At 42.8% G+C, this 18,449-nt stretch overlaps 1 non-coding gene across 1 annotated transcript; it reads right to left on the bottom strand.

The window, feature by feature from the left end:
- Nucleotides 1-1,002: 1,002 nt before the first annotated feature.
- Nucleotides 1,003-1,109, bottom strand: LOC120257798. The gene has a single exon (XR_005535882.1). It is a non-coding gene; the product is annotated as a small nucleolar RNA R71 (small nucleolar RNA).
- Between the last annotated feature and the right edge of the window lie 17,340 nt (nucleotides 1,110-18,449).

Raw genomic sequence — 18,449 nt, 5'->3', positions numbered from 1 at the left:
TAATTAAGGATTTCCACGACTCACTGTTGCATTAATTAAGAAGCATAATAGAGGGTTCTTGCACTTGAAACGATTGTCCTAGGTGGAGCAATATCCGGGTACCCCATATTTATTGATTGCCTTACCTTCTCCTTTACTTGTGCTCTCTTACTTGTTGTTTTTACTTTTGAGAATTGAATCATTATCACATATATCACTATTCATCTTTCACATAGCTAAGAAGCGAATTAAGTGTTTTTATTCCCTACTCTCGGTAGATACAATACCCGCTCATCCTCGATTGTTACTTCGACAAACTTGTGCACTTGCGGGATATACGCAATAGGACCTTGTCAAGTTTTTGGCGCCGTTGCCGGGGAGTAGGCGTTTAGAGATACTTTGCACTTTGTTTTCTTAGCTATTTTACCATATATTCTATTTCATATCTTCTTATTCTATCATCGTTTTCTTTTTCTTTCTTTTTGGGTGCAGCTCCAGGTTATGACCCAAGGGAACCCCTCAATATTGATTGAAGGAGTTCCCGAGCTTGAACATACACTTAGAAGAAAAGGGAAAGAGCCTATGCAAGAACAGTCTAATCTAGCTGATTTGGAAGTGGAAGAATCTAAAAACATGGCAGAACAGAATGAGCAATAGCGAACATTATCCGATTATGCCAGTCCTTTAGTGTTGGGGACACAATAAAGTATTGTGCGTCCCCCGATTACAGCTCAGAACTTCGAGCTGAAGCCGGCATTCATCCACATGTTACAGCAATCCGCACAGTTCAATGGTTTGGTCGATGAGGATCCAAACAGTCATATAGAGAGTTTTCTTGATGTGTGTGATATGCTGAAGATAAACGGGGTAACGGACGATGCCATCAAGTTGTGAGCCTTCCCATTTTACCTAAAAGGGAGAGTGAAGCAGTGGCTACACTCATTACCTAGAGCATCAATTACCACATGGGAGGAGATGGTAGAAGCTTTTCTTGCCCGTTATTTCCCTCCCAGAAAATCCGGGAAGCTTAGGAATGAGATCTCACCCTTTGTTCAGTTGGAATTTGAGTCTCTATTTGAGACATGGGAAAGGTTCAAGGAGCTCCTGAGAAAGTGCCCGCAACACAAATTTCCAGAGTGGATGATTGTTCAGACCTTTTACAACGGTTTGAACCTAAGTATAAGGCAACTCTTGGATACGGCAGCAGGAGGCACCTTAGGTAGCAAGACCCCCTATGAGGCCCATTAGTTAATTGAAGAAATGGGGTTAAACAGCTACCAATGGAATGCTAGGGAGAAGAAAAAGGTGGTCGGTCTCCATCAAATAGATGTCGTAACTTCATTGGCGGCTCAAGTGGAAAATTTGAGTAAGAAGTTAGATCTTCTAACTTCAAATAGAGTAGCGGCCATGACGAATTGGAATGGGTGTGGTGGAGGACATGCTCCCTCCGATTGCCCGATCTCTATTGGTGATGTATCTTCGATGGAGAATGTTGATTTTGTAGGTAATGGCATGAGACCTCAAGAAAACCCATATAGCAATACCTACAATCCGGGTTGGAAGAATCATCCCAATTTCTCATGCAGCAATCTGGGTCCACCAAAGGCCATTGGGCCACCGGGTTTCCAACCACAACAACAAGCCCCGCATGTGGAAAACAGAGTTTCAGGTTTGGAAACCAGAATGAATGATTTGGAGAAGGCCTTGACTAGATTTGTGCAATCTGCGAATACAAGGTTTGATTCAGTTGAGGCCACACTTCGCAACCACACTGCCTCTTTACATAACCTTGAAAATCAGGTGGGGCAAATTGCGAAGTCTCTTTCTGAAAGGCCACATGTAAGCTTGCTGAGCAATACAGAGACCAACCCTAGAGAGCAAGTGAAGGTGATAACTTTGAGAAGTGGTCGTGAGGTTGAAGGTAGGCTTCCGAGTGAGATACCAAAAGAACACGCACCCGAGGTAATAGGGGTAGAATAGGAAACAAGCAAAGAGAAGGAGGTGGCACCCCCACCTTTCAAGCCATGAATCCCTTATCCCTCTAGATTGAAAAATGACCAAGAGGATGAACAGTACAAGAAGTTCCTGAGTTTGTTTAAGCAACTCCACATTGATATTCCTTTTATTGAGGCATTGGCCCAAATGCCGAAGTATGCGAAGTTCTTGAAAGACTTGTTGACCAATAAGAGGAAGTTGGAGGAGAGTGCTTCGATGGTACTAGATGCTTCATGCTCACCGGTGTTGCAAAGGAACATGCCGAACAAGAAGAAAGACCCAGGAAGCTTCATCATTCCGTGTAGCATTGGCAATATGGGTGAAGAAATGGCATTGGCGGACTCTGGGGAAAGCATCAACGTCATGTCATACACCTTCTTTCAAAAGTTAGGCTTAGGTGAGCCTAGACCCACTCGGATGACTTTGCAATTGGCGGACCGAATGGTGAGACATCTGAGGGGTTTCATCAAAGATGTACTTGTCAAGGTTGACAAATACATATTTCCTGTAGACTTTGTGGTGTTAGACGTTAATGAGGATGCGGATGTACCCATGATACTTGGGAGACCGTTCTTGCGGACTTCCAAGGCATTGATTGATATGGACGGTGGAGAGCTAACTTTGAGAGTTGGAGATGACAAGCTCACATACTGCCTTGCTGAAGCCATGCAGCATTCTCTTGATTTTGATGATACTTTATACTTTCTAGACACTACTGATGAGATTGTTGATGAATACATGCAGGAAATATTCAATCTGGACCCGTACGAGGGTTTGTTCGACCAAGAGGAGGATGATGAAGAAGTAATGATGCTTGGTTCGACGGAAGAAGTACCATCTACCCCGGGGATCTTGAACAAGGTGCTCTAGAAAATGAAGAGGGCTAGGAGACGCCATCAGAAACACTCCAAGGCTGTTGGAGACGTACGTGAACCGAAGAAGTTGGATGAACCATTGCTAGGTGGCCCCAAGCCCGATAATTCATCCTCTACCTTCAAGAGATTGTGCTCATCATGCTTCCAAGTCATGGGTAAGAGAGCAACATTCATCTATGAGCCCCCGTGAGGTAAGACAAGGTACGTCAAGCTTAGTGATGTTAAACAAGCGCTTCTTGGAGGCAACCCAAGTGTTTCATATTTTTCTTAGTCGAATATTGTAGTGTTTGCATGAATAAATTGTTGAGTGTTGGTGTCTTGATTTTTAGATGCTTGTGCTGTGATTTTATTTGAGGTTTTGAGTATTCATCGTGATTTTATTTGAAGTTGGGTCGTTTGAGCTTTATTTCATGTTTTTCACTGATAAAACATGTATAATAGGGCAGGCTCTGAGTGTGCAAACATGTTCAGAAATTTTCTGCGGAGCCTGCAGGTTTTTCTAAGGCATCCAGGGAAAACGCAGGGGCGTGAGGTATTTCCACATGCCCGTGGATTTGCACTGCGAGCTCATCCACAGAAGGCGCAGGGCCGTGCGGCGGCCCCTGTGAATGACCATGCGAATATCGCACGCCCGTGGGTAATATCCGCATGGACGTGTGATTTCCTTCAGAGTTTGGCAGATTATCCTGAAAGCGTACAGGGGCGTGAACTCACCCCTGTGGGCGACTTTGTCAATTTTGCACGGGCGTGGATAACTTCCGCACACCCGTGCAAATCTCTGCAGAGGAGTTCTCTCCATCCCGAGAAGGCACAGGGGCATGCATTTGCCCCTGTGAATTGGACTTGTGAATGTCCATGCCGGTGTGGCATTTCAGCACGGGCGTGCCGAACACTAAGGAATTTTCTCGGATGTCTAGAAAAGCCATAGGGGCGTGCAGCTGTCCCTGTGGATCGGGCGCACGGGCGTGGGTATTTTCCGCACGCCCGTGCGAGAATGTTCAGAGTTAATGGATGTTTTCCCCGAGAGCGTACAGGGGCGTGCACCTGCTCCTGTGCGGCCTTTTTATGGAGGCGCACGGGCGTGGGTTATTTTCGCACACCCGTGCGGATGTACAGAACACCAAGAGGAGTGATGTCTTTTTAAAGAAAAGCCATTTCTCTTCTTCTTTACATCCTCCATTCTTCTGAGATAACTCGCACATCATTCTCTGACCTCTTAGCGCCGATTTGGTAGGATTTTCACGAGGTTTTCTGGCCGAATCTAAATTCTCTAATCTCAACTCGTCGGTAAGCCCTATTCTTGATTTTCTTCGTCAATTCATGATTTCATTGATGAATCTAGTTAATAATGCTTCGTTTATTCAATTAGAATGATTATTTATGTTTAGAACAGAGTTACAAGTAATTCTACGTTGTATTTTTGGATTTTTTTGAGGCGCGGCCGTGCGGTTTTCATGCCCCATGGATCCACACGGGCGTGCGGAAATTCCGCACGACCGTGTGGATTTCTGCAGCATTAGTTAATCAACTTGTTTGATCAATCTCCTTTCAAATTTTGCAGATTATGGTCCCTCGGTCGAAGAAGCAAGCTGATAAGCGGCCGCGTGAGTCACTGTCCGAGCCTGAGACGTGAGTTTTACTATTCTAGAGCACCAGGCTCGTTTTGAGCGTTTGTCGAGACTGCGGTTTGGTCAGACTCAATTCCTTGATACGAGTATATTGAGAGATCTACAGCAAGGAGATGAGTTTGCAGACGAGGTCGAGGATCTTGTGTCAGTAGGTGGTTGGAGGCAGTTATTGACGTTTAGAGAGCCAGCCATCCGAGAGCTTGCATTAGAGGTTCTGGCATCGTTCGAGTTTGAGAGATCTTACGCGAGTTTCGACAGCCTCAATGCCATTCAGTTTAGAGCACTTGGACACCACCATAGTTTGAGCATCACTCAGTTTTTAGTTTTGCTTGTCTTATATGAGGAGGCGTTCACAGAAACTGAGGAGTATTCTCAGTTACCGACAGATTATCCTGGAGCTTTAACCCCGCAGAGAGCTTATCGAGCACTATGTGGTCAGGGCCAGTATGAGTCGGGAGTGTCCAAGGCCACGTGCCTTTCCCGACCTGCATACCGATATCTACATGCCCTCATGAGCAGGTCGGTGAATGGTCGTGGTGATAACACGGGTGTGCTGAGCCGACAGGAGCTTCTGTACCTATACTCGATGGTGCAGCGTGTGCCGATTCACCTAGGACACATCATCGTTGAGTATATTAGACAGCAGGGGCACTAGGCAAGATTGGGAGCGATTTTCTCGGGCACCTACATTACGAGATTAGTGTTGGGTATGGGCCTATTGGACACAGTTCGCAGGGTCGAGAAGACGAGTATACCCGCTCCCCTGAGCCAAGAGACGATGAGATTGATGGGCATGATCCGCATGGTTCGGACAGGGGTTTATGCTTTGGTGCTACCAGCTCCAGAGACAGCTGAGGATGAGGGAGATGATGCTGAGGCTTCTCAGCCTGCCCCCGAGCATCAGTCAGCACCGATGGAGACCGAGGCACCTCAAGTGGCAGAGGGGGTACCCCCCCCGGTACATATGTTTTCACCATCTAGAGGTCATGATCGCTTTGAGAGACTCAAGAGTGCTATGGGGGTGATACGGAAGAGTTAGCTGAGGCTCGTACAGAGATTATTGAGATTAGGGCTGCGTAGGTTGCTCAGTAGACAGAGTTCATGGCACGCTTCGATACACTACAGTAGATCTTAGAGCGAGATGTCGCCTTATCATTTGTCTTGCGACCGAGGTCTCCTCAGGCCCCTCAGCTCCTCTAGCATTTTCCTCATCACCTATACCAGCACAGGTGGACCCACCATGAACTTCCTCATCACCAGTAGCAGCAGAGGACCCAGAGCACGACACCAACATTTGATTTTATTTCCCTTTCTTTACTTTTATGCACTTTATTTTGGACTTGTTCACTCAGAAATGACTCTTCTTCTGAGTTTATTTTCATTTTGCATCTCGAGTTGTATTCATTGTTCTATCTTTTATATACTCGAGTTATTTTGTTTTTATTGAGCTTCACTGAACCCCCTCGTATACGCATGCAAATGGTCTTGTCATCTTGGGAATTGAGACTTCGTCATGGGCACGACCAAAGTACTTTGGCACTTGGCCGTGTGAGCTTCACAACCCATTGAAACACTACCCCCAAGGATTTAGCTTCATCAAACGCAACACTAAGAGTCAGGGGAGTATTGTTTTTATTGCTTCTCCCACATATATTCTTGATTGATATACATTATGAGTGAGCTTGCATGTGTACATTGGGGACAATGTACAACTTAAGTGTGGGGGGGAGGAGTTTCATAGTGCATACATCTTTTCTAGTGTTCTTGATTGATATACACGCTCACATAGCCAATGGTGGTTCACCTTAGTTGCATTGATTGCATTCTTGAGTTTAGAAGAATTTTCAACATTGAATGCCTTCATGCTCTAGTTTTATTTGAATTTCTAGGAATTTTTGCCCGATTTACATTCGTTGCACTACTCACTCTTTAAACTCTTTTGGAAACTCATGATCGATGTTAAAAGGACTAGTTATAGTTGTTTCTTGTGTTAAATTCTGAAAAAAAAATGAATGAAAATGAAAAGAAGGAACAAAATAGTTTTCTTGTTTATTTGGCATTTTGGGTGGAAAGAGCTACCACCTATGAAGTATGAAGCTACTCTCATAAGTCGGATACTAGTTATGCCCTAATGAGAGAAAGAGCTATCTCATAGGATGAATGAAAGCTACCACTTCTGTAGAAAGAACTACCACCTCGAAAGTGTGAAAGCCACCTTAGCGGCCGCTTGGGAAAGGGCTACCTTACAGAATGTGTGAAGCTACTACCATCTTTGAAATTAGTGTTACTTTCTTGTTGTAGATAAATATGTCCCTTATACTTAGAGCTTTGAGGAGTATACTTTGGGTAGACTTGAGTGAGTCCACACACTTTCACGATTTTGCGTTTGTTGTCCTTTTTTATTCAAGTTTTTAGCCAGAACTTCGATTTTTCATGTTTAGTGTTGAAATTTCCCTTACTTGTAGAATGGTCTCTTTGTATACTTTGGTGAACCTAAGGCCAAGCACTTCCAATATTTCCTTCATCTATGCACAAAATGTTTAATTTTTGCTTGAGGACAAGCAAAAGCTTAAGTGTGGGGGAGTTTGATAAGTGCTTGTGTGATATGAACGCGAAGCATTCTTTCCTTATGTTAAGCATTACCTTTCTTGGGTTTTTACACTAATATGTGTGTTTTTATTTTACTTTTATGCAGGTAGAGTTGTGAGGCCGATTATAAAGGAAAGAAGCCAATGTGGATCATAATGCACCGATTTTGGAGGAAATCTTGCTAAGGTTCAAACGCGAAGACATAGGTCGGGTGTGAGATGCTAGAGTGTGTGCCAACCTCCTCGTATTTGACTTAGCACAACCACTTGGAGGGGCACAAGGGTAGTCACACTCAAGCATTCTGACTTATGCACATAGAACAAGATCTCCATCAACTTATCCGTCATTAAAGAAGCAAAGTGATCCATGACGTGAACGTGTGCACGTTTGCGTTACCTCGATGAAAGTATGGATTCGGGAACTATTTCAGGCCGTATACTATAGCAGAGCACGGTAGCAACACTATAGCAAAGTACTGTAGAAGCACTGTTCACAGCCTGCAGAGAAAACTGCAGAACAGAGAATCCACACGGGCGTGTGAAAATTCCACATGCCGGTGTGAAAAATCCACAGGGGCGTCCACAGGGGCGTGTGGATCCCCGATTCCAGCCCTATTTAAAGCCGATTCAGCCCCGATTTCAAGATTCTTTTCATGATCTTTTCCCCAACTTAAGAGAGGACTTCGGCTAGGGTTTTGAGAGGTATTGGCTAGGGGTTTGGAGAGGTTCTACGGATCCGACATCGCGCGTCGTTTGGAAGAAGTTTATTAGGAGAGCTTTCATCGGCACCAATCCGGCGAGGTATATCCTAGGCCGGACGAAGGACAATTGCGACGAGTAGAGGACTCTCCAAAAGACCATTGACACGACTATCGAGCGGATTTTCTATGGATTCATTGTTTTTACATTTTAATTCTTTGATTGTAATTAGCTCCATGGAGAGCAAAACCCCTAGTGGGTACTTGGGTATTTGTGAACCCTAGGATGTATTCATTTCATTGAATCTCTTTGTTATGCTTTCAATTAATTGATGTTTATTGTGAGTTCCAACCTTGAATGCTTGATTGTTTGAATACTCCCCTAGAGTGACACTAGGGTTTAGAGTTCTTGTTGGTAACCTTGTGAGTGAGTGACACACCACGAGTGTTAGACAAAGCTAGGTTGGAGAGGGTTGAGAGGGTGAGTCGAGAGGTACAGGAGCGTCCCCTTTCCCCTCCGACGTGATAGATTCTACCTCCATTCCTCGAGTTCTTTGCGGCCATAATAGAGTGAATGGTCTAAGAGATGACCCTCCGCTGGGGCTTAGTTGCGCGTGCAACGGAGTGAAGCGTTGAGGTGATCTTAGTATCTAAGGCTTAATTGTGGTTAGGGACCTTCCACCTGGACCAAAGGGTTAGGTCTATAATTAGGAAGTGATTTATCACTTGGAATCCCTAGAGCTCATTGCAATTCTATGCGAGTGTGAAGTTGAGAGGTTATCCAATCTCTCCTCCGGGACATGTATAGAGTTCGACATGTTTGACCTTAGATTTGAGACTATGTAATTAAGGATTTCCACGACTCACTGTAGCATTAATTAGGAAGCATAATACAGGGTTCTTGCACTTAAAACGATTGTCCTAGGCGGAGCAATATCCGGGTACCCAGCTTTATCGATTGCCTTACCTTCTCTTTTACTTGTGGTCTCTTACTTGTTGTTTTTACTTTTCAGAATTGAATCATTGTCACATATATCACTATTCATCTTTCACATAACTAAGAAGCGGATTAAGTGTTTTTATTCTCTACTCCCTGTGGATACGATACCCGCTCATCCGGGATTATTACTTTGACAAACCCGTGCACTTGCGGGATATACGCATAGGGACCTTGTCAGGCCCATAAAGTCAATTCCCTAAACATCATACCTCACAAAATTGAATTGGATTCTAAGGTATTTCATCGCGCTGTGATAGATTTCCACCCCTTTGACATTTATCGAATCGAAGAACAAACAGATGTGTATCCTGGAATAAAGTCGGCTAATAAAATCCGCCAGCTAAAGCTTTTTGAGCCGTTCTACTTAAACCATAATGCCCCCAACTAGCCCGGAGTGACAATGTGCAAGGATATTCCACCCTTCTTCCCTTGATACACATCTTCTAACTATGTGATCTGCACTAATACAGAATAAGTACGGATCATCCCAAAAGTAATTCCTCAAATCACTAAAGAACTTCTTCTTTTGCTAGAATGTGAGGCCCTCCTTAAGCACTCTCCCTGACAAGTAGTTTACAAAATCTGTAAACCATGGAGTGTCCTCTAATTCTGGACTCTAAACTGTTTAATCTCTTTGCTAGCTGGCTCTTGACCTTCACACCCCTCTAATGGAGACAATTGGTCTACAACCACATTTTTGGTTCCTCTCTTATCTTGTATCTCCATATCGAACTCTTGCAATAATAGGATCCAAAGAATCAACCTCGATTTCACATCAGCGTTGTTTATAAGATAGTAGAGTGCCGAGTGATCGGTAAATACAGTGACCCTAGATAAGATGAGGTATGGTCTGAACTTGTCGAAAGCAAACACCACTGCTAAAAACTCTTTTATGGTGGTTGTATAGTTCTCTTGAGCACTTGTGAGAGTCATGCTAGCATAATAGATCGGTCAAAATGGCCTATCTTTCCTCTGACCCAAAAACTCGCACTAACAAAGATAATCACTTGCATCGCACATGAGCTCAAAGGGCTCATTCCAATATGGTGTGGTCAAAATTGGTGCTTCCACTAATTTGTCTTTCAACAAGTTGAAAGCTATCAGACAGCCATTCCCAAAATCAAAGGGAACTTCCTTTTCAAGGAGTTTAGTCAATGGCTGGATGATTTTTGAAAAGTCCTTGATGAATCTACTGTAAAAACCCACATGCCCCAAGAAACTATGAACCCCTTTTACATTTGTAGATGGAGGAAGCTTTTCTTTGACTTCAACATTTGCCTTATCCACCTCCATCCCCACTTGGGAAATCTTATGTCCAAGGATAATGCCTTCTTGAACCAAAAAATGACACTTCTCCCAATTAAGAACAAGATTTTTCTCTTCACATGTAACTAACACACTCTCCAAATTACTTAAACAATTGTCAAAGGAATCTCCATACACCGAAAAATCATCCATGAGCACCTCCGTGATGTATTCTGAGAGATCATCGAAGATGGCGGTCATGGAACGGTGGAATGTCGCCGTGCGTTACTGATAAGTGCTTGTGTAATATGAATGCGAAGAATTCTTTCCTTATATTGACCATTACTTTTCTCGGGTTTTTACACTAACATGGGTGTTTTTATGTTACTTTTGTGCAGGTAGGGTTGTGAGGCCGAGTATGAAGGAAAGAATCCAATGTGGATCATAATGCACCGATTTTGGAGGAAATCTTGCTAAGGTTCAAACGCGAAGACATAGGTCGGGTGCGAGATGCTAGAGTGTGTGCCAACCTCCTTGCATTTGAGTTAGCACAACCATTTGGAGGGGCACAAGGGTAGTCACACTCAAGCATTCTGACTTATGCACAGAACAAGATCTCCACCAACTTCTCCGTCATTAAAGAAGCAAAGTGATCCAAGACGTGAACGTGTGCCAGTTTGCGTCACCTCGGGAAGTATTTTAGGCTAGGTATTGTAGCGGAACGATGTAGCAAAAGTACTATAGCAGCACTGTTCACAGTCGGTCGAGAAAACAGGAATTCAGAGAATCCACACGGGCGTTTGTAAATTATACACGGTCGTGTGGAAATTCCACATGGGTGTGTGAAAAATCCACAGGCCCGTGTGGTCGCCCGATTCCAGCCCTATTTAAAGACGATTCAGACCCGATTTCAGGATTCTTTTCTCCAACTTTTCCCCAACTTGAGAGAGTGTTTCGGCTAGGGTTTTGAGAGGTATTGGCTAGGGTTTTGGAGTGGTTCTACGGCTCCGACATCGTCATTCCTTAGGAAGAAGGTTGGTAAGAAAGCTTCCGTCGAGGCGTATCCTATATCGGATAAGGGAATCTTTGGACGACGAGTAGAGGACTTTCCACAAGACCATCGACACGACTATTGAGGAGGTTTCTATATGGATTCATTGCTTTTACATTCTATTTCTTTGATTGTACTTAGCTCCATGGAGATCTAAGCCCCTAGTGGGTACTTGGGTATTTGTGAACCCTAGGATGTATTTGTCTCATTGAATCTCTTTATTATGCTTTCAATTAATTGATGTTTATTGTGAGTTCCAACCTTGAATGCTTGATTGTATGAACATTTCCCCTAGAGTGACACTAGGGTTGAGGTTTCTTGTTGGTAACCTTGTGAGTGAGTGACACACCACGAGCGTTAGACAAAGCTAGGTTGGAGAGGGTTGAGAGTGTGAGTCGAGAGGTACAGGAGCGTCCCCTTCCCCTCCGACGTGATAGATTCTACCTCCGTTCCTTGAGTTCTTTACGGCCATAATAGAGGGAATGGTCTAAGGGATGAACCTCCGCTGGGGCCTAGTTGCGCGTGCAATGGAGTGAAGCGTTGAGGTGATCTTAGTATCTAGGGCTTAATTGTGGTTAGGGACCTTCCACCTGGACCAAAAGGTTAGGTCTATAATTAGGAAGAGATTTATCACTTGGAATCCCTAGAGCTCATTGCACCTCTATTCGAGTGCGAGGTTGAGAGGTTATTTAATCTCTCGTCCGGGACATGTATAGAGTTAGGCATAGTTGACCTTAGATTTGGGACTATGTATTTAAGGATTTCCACGACTCACCATTGCATCGATTAGGAACCATAATAGAGGGTTCTTGCACTTGAAACGATTGTCCTAGGAGGAGCATTATCCGAGTACCCCATCTTTATCGATTTCCTTACCTCCCTCTTTACTCGTACTCTCTTACTTGTTGTTTTTACTTTTGAGAATTGAATCATTGTCACGTTTATCACTACTGATCTTTCACATAGCTAAGAAGCAGATTAAGTGTTTTTATTTCCTATTCCCTGTGGATTCGATACCCGCTCATCCGGGATTATTACTTCGACAAACCCATGCACTTGCGGGATATATGCAAGGGGACCTTGTCAGTTACACAACCCTAAAGACATTCTTCTGTAAGCAAAAGTACTGTAAGGACAAGTAAATGTTGTCTACTCTTGATCTTGTGGAGCTATAGGAATTTGAAAATACCCCGACATGCCATCAAGGAAGTAATAAAACTGATGCCATGCCAACTGCTCCAACATCTAATCAATAAATGGCAACGGAAAATGGTCCTTTCGAGTTGCATCATTTAGCCTTTTGTAGTTAATGTAGAAATGCCAAAATATAACTATCCTTGTCAGAATTAGTTCATTCTTTTCAGTTCTCACAACCGTCATTCATCCCTTCTTCGGGATTACTTGAGTTGGGCACACCCACGCACTGCCTAAGATAGGATAAATGTTTCCCGCATCTAGAAGTTTTAGCACCTCTACCTTGATAACTTCCTTCATGTTAGAGTTCAATCTTCTCTGAGGTTGAATCACCGACTTGTAATTGTCCTCCATTTAGATCTTATGAGTGCAAAATGAGGAATTGATACCTTTTATATCAAAGATCTTCCAAGCAATGGCAGATTTATGTTTTTTTAACATGCTCACAAGCTTGTCCTTCTGATCTAGAGAGAGATTTGAAGGCATAATCACCGGGAGCTTTGATTCTTCCATTAGGAAGGCATATTCCAAATGTGCCAGTAAAGTTTTTAGCTCTAACTCAGGTGGTTCCTCAATTGATGGTCACAATCTTCTTTCCTTTAATCTGTCAATTTCCTCAAAATTGTCCCACCTTTGTTCAAGAGCATTCTCTACCTCCTCTACTTCTACATGTGCATCTGAATGGTCTTTAATGATAACAACATCCTCTATCTCACAGATTTCCTGCCCTGAAGTTGACACACCCAATGAGAAACATTCTTGTCTTTGTTCATGATAGAAGGAATCAAACTGAGCAAGGACTCTCTCCAAACTTTCTTCCAAATGAATACTCGTAGATGCCAATGCAAACTTCTCAAACTGATCCAGCACAATATCCAACTCACAACTCTGATCCTGAATTTTGTCAATGTAATCAACAACTGTTCCTTCCACGGGATGGTTAATGGTGAATTGCTCCTACAGGGAACAACATGAAGTGGATTGCACTACAAACTACTGAACTTTCTGTCTTATATTTTCAACCATTCCCTTGATTGTGTCAAATAATTCAGGTATGTTGATCATTTTTCCCGAAATCAAAGAAAAAGACCAAATTAGAATCATGACAGAATAAGAAAGTGTGAAATAGAATAAATGATGAATAACTAAATAGCAAAGTGCAAAGTGTTTCCAAAATGTCTATTCCCCGGCAACGGCGCCAAAAACTTGACACCACCCCTTGAGTGTGACCCGCAAATAGACAGGTTTGTCGAAGTAATAAATCCTAGGTGAGTGGGTTATCGTATCCACAGGGAATAGTGAATAGAAACAAAATGATTGCTACTTAACTAAGTGAAGATGAAACAATAATAATGTGGATAAAATCAATGTGAACAAGGCTAAATAAAATAAGAAAGAGAGGCACGATAAAATGAGAGGAAAGGCAATCGATAAAAAGTGGGGCACTCGGACATTTCTCCCCTAGAACTTTTAAAACAAGTCCAAGACCAACTATTATGTCTCCTAACTGATGCTTAACGAGTCATGGAGATCCTAAAATACACGGTCCTAAGCCTAAGGTCAATAGTGACTAACTCTACATTATGTCCCGGTGGAGAAATTGCTCAGTCTCAACACCTCACACTATGTACAGTTGCAAGAAGATCTAGGGATTCCACATGATAGACCCTATTCCTATATATAGATCTAACCCTTTGGTCCACGCGAAAGATCCCTAGTCATAATTAAGCCCAAGATACTAAGGATTACTTCGACGCTTCACTCTGTTGCTCGCGCAACTAAGCCCCAGTGGAGTTCCTCTCTTAGCACTTCACTCTATTATGACCGTGATAAACGCCTAAATGTATGTATTTTATATGTATTAATCGTGTATTATTTGTGAACATGTTAATGAATTGATGCCCGTTTTATGTCTAAATTGGTTATTTCGGTGTTGCAGGTCTTAAATGAGTCAAACAATGCTCAAAAATGCAAATCGGATGAATTCGACATCAAAAACGGCATTTTTGGGGTCCCGGCACTGTAGCGACACTGTAGCGACACTGTAGCAGGTCATTGTTCTTGCTGCGGCCATTTGGCTGGGAGTTTCACGGGCTCCATGCGCCCGCATGGATGCCCGTGAGGTTTGCTGGGAATTCTCAAGTCTCGGTACTGTAGCAAAAACACTGTAGCACCGGCCAGTTTTTGGGCATTTGGCTGTGAGCTTCACGGGCTCCATGCGCCCGCATGGAGCCCGCATGGACTGACGGGGTATATAAGAAGCTAATTTCTTCTAGGGCAAGAGGAGGAGTTTTTGGAGGGTTCTTCAAGCCGATTTTCACCAATCTTTGAGAGGCAAGATTACATGTTTTGGAGAAGGGAAATCTAAGGGAGAAGCTCGGATTTGGCTAGATCTTCATCGATCTCTTCTTTGGGAGTTTGTAGACGACGAGGGAAGCCGCCCCCATTGCGGCGTCCGTGGAAGCCTTTCCACCTAGCTTGGCTTGTCTTCCTTCTTCCATTGTTTGAGGGAGTTTTTATTATGCCATTTGTAGTTGTTTGCATGGATTTGTTGCTTGGATTTGTTTGTATGGACGAGTAGACCCCAAGGTCACCGGATGCCGGTGAACCTTGGGGTGAACTTGTGTATTTGGATGATTTAAGTTTGTTTATTGCAATTGTTGTGTTTTGAGATTCATTCTTGGTGCATTTGATGTGTTGCTTACATGAGAACTCTGTAAACCAACTGTTAGGTTGTACTTGGTAGCGTGACCATCGCCCTTGTACTAGACACACCAAGTTTGGAAGGGATTCATGTACGAATACGCCCGTGACCATCGGGTATTCTGCACCCCTCCACCATTAGGGCTAGACCAAGTTGTGTTCCGGCTCTAATTAGGGATTTCCCACTTGTTAATGCAATCGTATGAGGATTTGATCGGAAGAAATTCGTGTCAATACTTATACCGGATTAGGGGTCAATGGCCGTGACCATCGGGTTGACCCTAATCTAGGAAATCTCTAGGTCCAAACCTTCAATTGCATGACATTCTTAGCATCCTGTGCACTTTAGTAGCCCCCTAGGGAATCCGCATCCGTGACCGTTCCTTTCCCCGATTTTTATACCCCTCTCCGTATTTTTAGTCTCCACTTGTAGTTATCTTATTTAAATTAATAGATTAGAGAAACCTTTCGAACTGCATCGGCTAGACAATAAGCGAAGAGGAAGTAAGGGTAGATCCTTGGGCCCAGGGAATACGACCCTCTTGTGCTCGCACGAGAGGTATTACTTGACGACTCCGTGCACTTGCGGAATACTCATCAGACCGCAAAGAACTCTAGGAATATAGAGGTAGGATAAATCACACCAGAGGAGAAAGGGGATGCTCGGCTACCACTCGACCCACCCTCTCAACCCTATACAATCTAGCATTATCTAACCCTCATGGTGTGTCACTCATCAACAAAAGCTACCAAGATGGACTCTCAACCCTAGTGTCATTCTAAGGGAGAAATAATTCAACAAACATTCAAGATTGGAACTCAATTAAAGACATCAATTAAGGAAAGCATAATAAAGGTTCAATGAAACAATAACATCCTAGGGTTTACAAGTCCAAGTACCCACTAGGGGATTTAGCTCTCCATGGAGCAAGATACACTCAATAATAAAATCTAAAATAAAAACATGTAATCCATAAGGAAACCCCCTCGGTATTCATGTTGATGGTCTTGTGGAGTAGCCTCGTCCTCTCCAAAGGTCCTCTTGTCAAGCATAGGGCACACCTCACCGGATCGATGCCGATGAAAGCTCCCCCAATAACTATCTTAAAAGATAAATGCAGTGTTGAAGCCATAGAATGACTCCAAAAGCCTTGCCAAAGTCCCTCTAAACCCTAGCCGTAAGCCTCCCGAAAGATGGAGAAAAGATGGAAATAAGGATAAAAGATGGATCCCCAAATTGGTACCAGTCGTGGCTTTATAAAGGACTGGAATTGGGCATCCACATGGGCGTCAGTAATTTCCAAACGCCCATGTGGACTTCTGGAAATCTGATTTTTTGCGGGCTGCGAACAGTAATTGCTAAAGTGAATTACTACACCGATTTGCTACAATAACTTGCTACAGTACCCCCAGCCAAAATACTCCTGAATCCACACTTTTCATTGAGGTGACTTAAACAGGCACACGTCTATGCTGTAGATCGCATCGCTTCTTCAATAAAATGCCATATTGGTGAAGATCTTGCTAACACTGCACAAGTTAGAATACGCAAATGTGACTACCTTTATGCCCCTCCAAACCATGTAATTGCTTGAGCGCATGGAGATTGGCACACATTCACGTATCTTCGATCACAACTTGTGTTTTCATATTCGTTCAGTCTAAGACTTTATCAGCAAAGTACAATCGCAATCTACTTTGGCTTCTTTCTTTCATTATTTGGCTCCACAACCCTTCATGCATGAAAGCTCACAAATACACATACATTAGCGCATAAATCTAATAAAAGTAATGCTCATCATAAGAAAAGAATATTTTGTATTACTAATACACAAGCTCTTATCAGATTTAGACCTTATATCTTCCTTCTCCCTCAGCCTTGAAGCCCAAGAAGTTGATGGCTGAGAAATGGTAGCCAAAGACCCCTTTATTGATGAACTAGAAACCTCTTTTAAACTCATTTAAAGATGGTATACGGTCTGGTTTACAGTCAGCAAACAGGCCATGGAATCCTCGGAAATTCTACTAATTTCCCAGTAAGTTGCTATAGTAACTATTACAGTGAAACTGCTACAATAGAATTTCTACAGTACTATGCATGGAGTTGCTTGATGCCTTCTTCACGGCCGTGAGGTTGCCCATGAGGATTTCCGGACTTGGTATTTTTCTTTATCCCGTTGTGCTGTAGTGCTTGCTATAGTGTCACTACAGTGCATGGGGGATTAAAACACTGTTTTTGGTGTAGATTTTCTTCCCAAATGCATTTTTGGGCTCATCCAGGCTTCTCCTATACCTGTAACACAAATAGAAATGATTAAACCACACAAAGGGCATTAATTCATCCAAATACACATAAATAGTCACAAATATATATGTTTAAAATACTTACATTTAGACGTTTATTCCTCAAGCAAACAAATATGGAGAATAAGGGAAAGAAGATAAAAAGCTAAATGTATGACCTAAAGCTCACAAGAACCTCACAAGAACTAGTGAAAAGAAATCAAGAAATGAGTTGTAGTCAAGTAAAACAGATAAAGATAGTCCTATCCTATCTATACTGCTCCTATGAGTGTGTGTAAATGATGAGTGCATTTCATATCATATTTATTTACCCTCAATTCATTATTTTTCTTATCCTTTAGCATAATTTTGTCTATATTTGGTGCTATCCTCGGTATAGTTGATTCCATGTGTAGGATTATAGGGTTCGAAGTAATTGGGAGTGAATTCGGTGATGAAACGAACGAAGAATGAAGATATTTGCTAAGTGCTCAAGCTGAACACAAGCAAAGCATGATCGTGCTCTGTCCCACTGATTATCCTTGCCTGGAGGAATGCCCAGTGGAAACTTAAGAAGGAGGGTGCTCTCAGGCCGAACACGGTCTGGCACGAGCGTGTTCCTTCCACTGAATATTTCAGGTCTGCGGATTTTTTTGCTTAAAAGGGGAAGCAAGCTTTGCTTGCTCCTAGCACGATCACGCTCAAGTTACTATGCAACAAGTTCCTTGGTTTCTAAATAAAATTCTAGCCTTCAAGTTACTATGCAACAAGTTCCAGGAGATCAGTAGAGATATTATAATTTCTTTTATGCGTATATATATATTTTCCCATTTTTTTTTTTCAAGTCCGACTAACGTAGACCGCACAAATATCTTTTCGAAGGACGCACATGTTGATTACGCACAAGAGTCACCCAACTTACTCAATTACAGTCTACAAAGACGCATTCATGCTAAATTAGCAGAGGAATACTATCATAGACTCTCTTTTTTTTTTCTTTTCTTTGTTTTCATATGTACACACTGTATCTCATACCCCTTGGTATAGAACCTGCTATAATACTTCACTTAATGCAAAAGAAAACAATGAAGGAACCAAAAGCTCTTAAAGGAATATTGAAGGTAGAATTTATAATTCTAATGCCAATATTATTGTGATGGGTTGGCCGGAGTGTACAAGGTGGAAGTAATCTTGGAAAAGCATGAAGGTG

The sequence above is a fragment of the Dioscorea cayenensis genome, chromosome 3 (genome assembly GCF_009730915.1).
Source record: "Dioscorea cayenensis subsp. rotundata cultivar TDr96_F1 chromosome 3, TDr96_F1_v2_PseudoChromosome.rev07_lg8_w22 25.fasta, whole genome shotgun sequence".
Taxonomy (NCBI): Eukaryota; Viridiplantae; Streptophyta; class Magnoliopsida; order Dioscoreales; family Dioscoreaceae; genus Dioscorea; species Dioscorea cayenensis.
The sequence above is the reverse complement of the archived record's forward strand: the minus strand, read 5'-3'. Positions and strand labels throughout refer to the sequence as shown.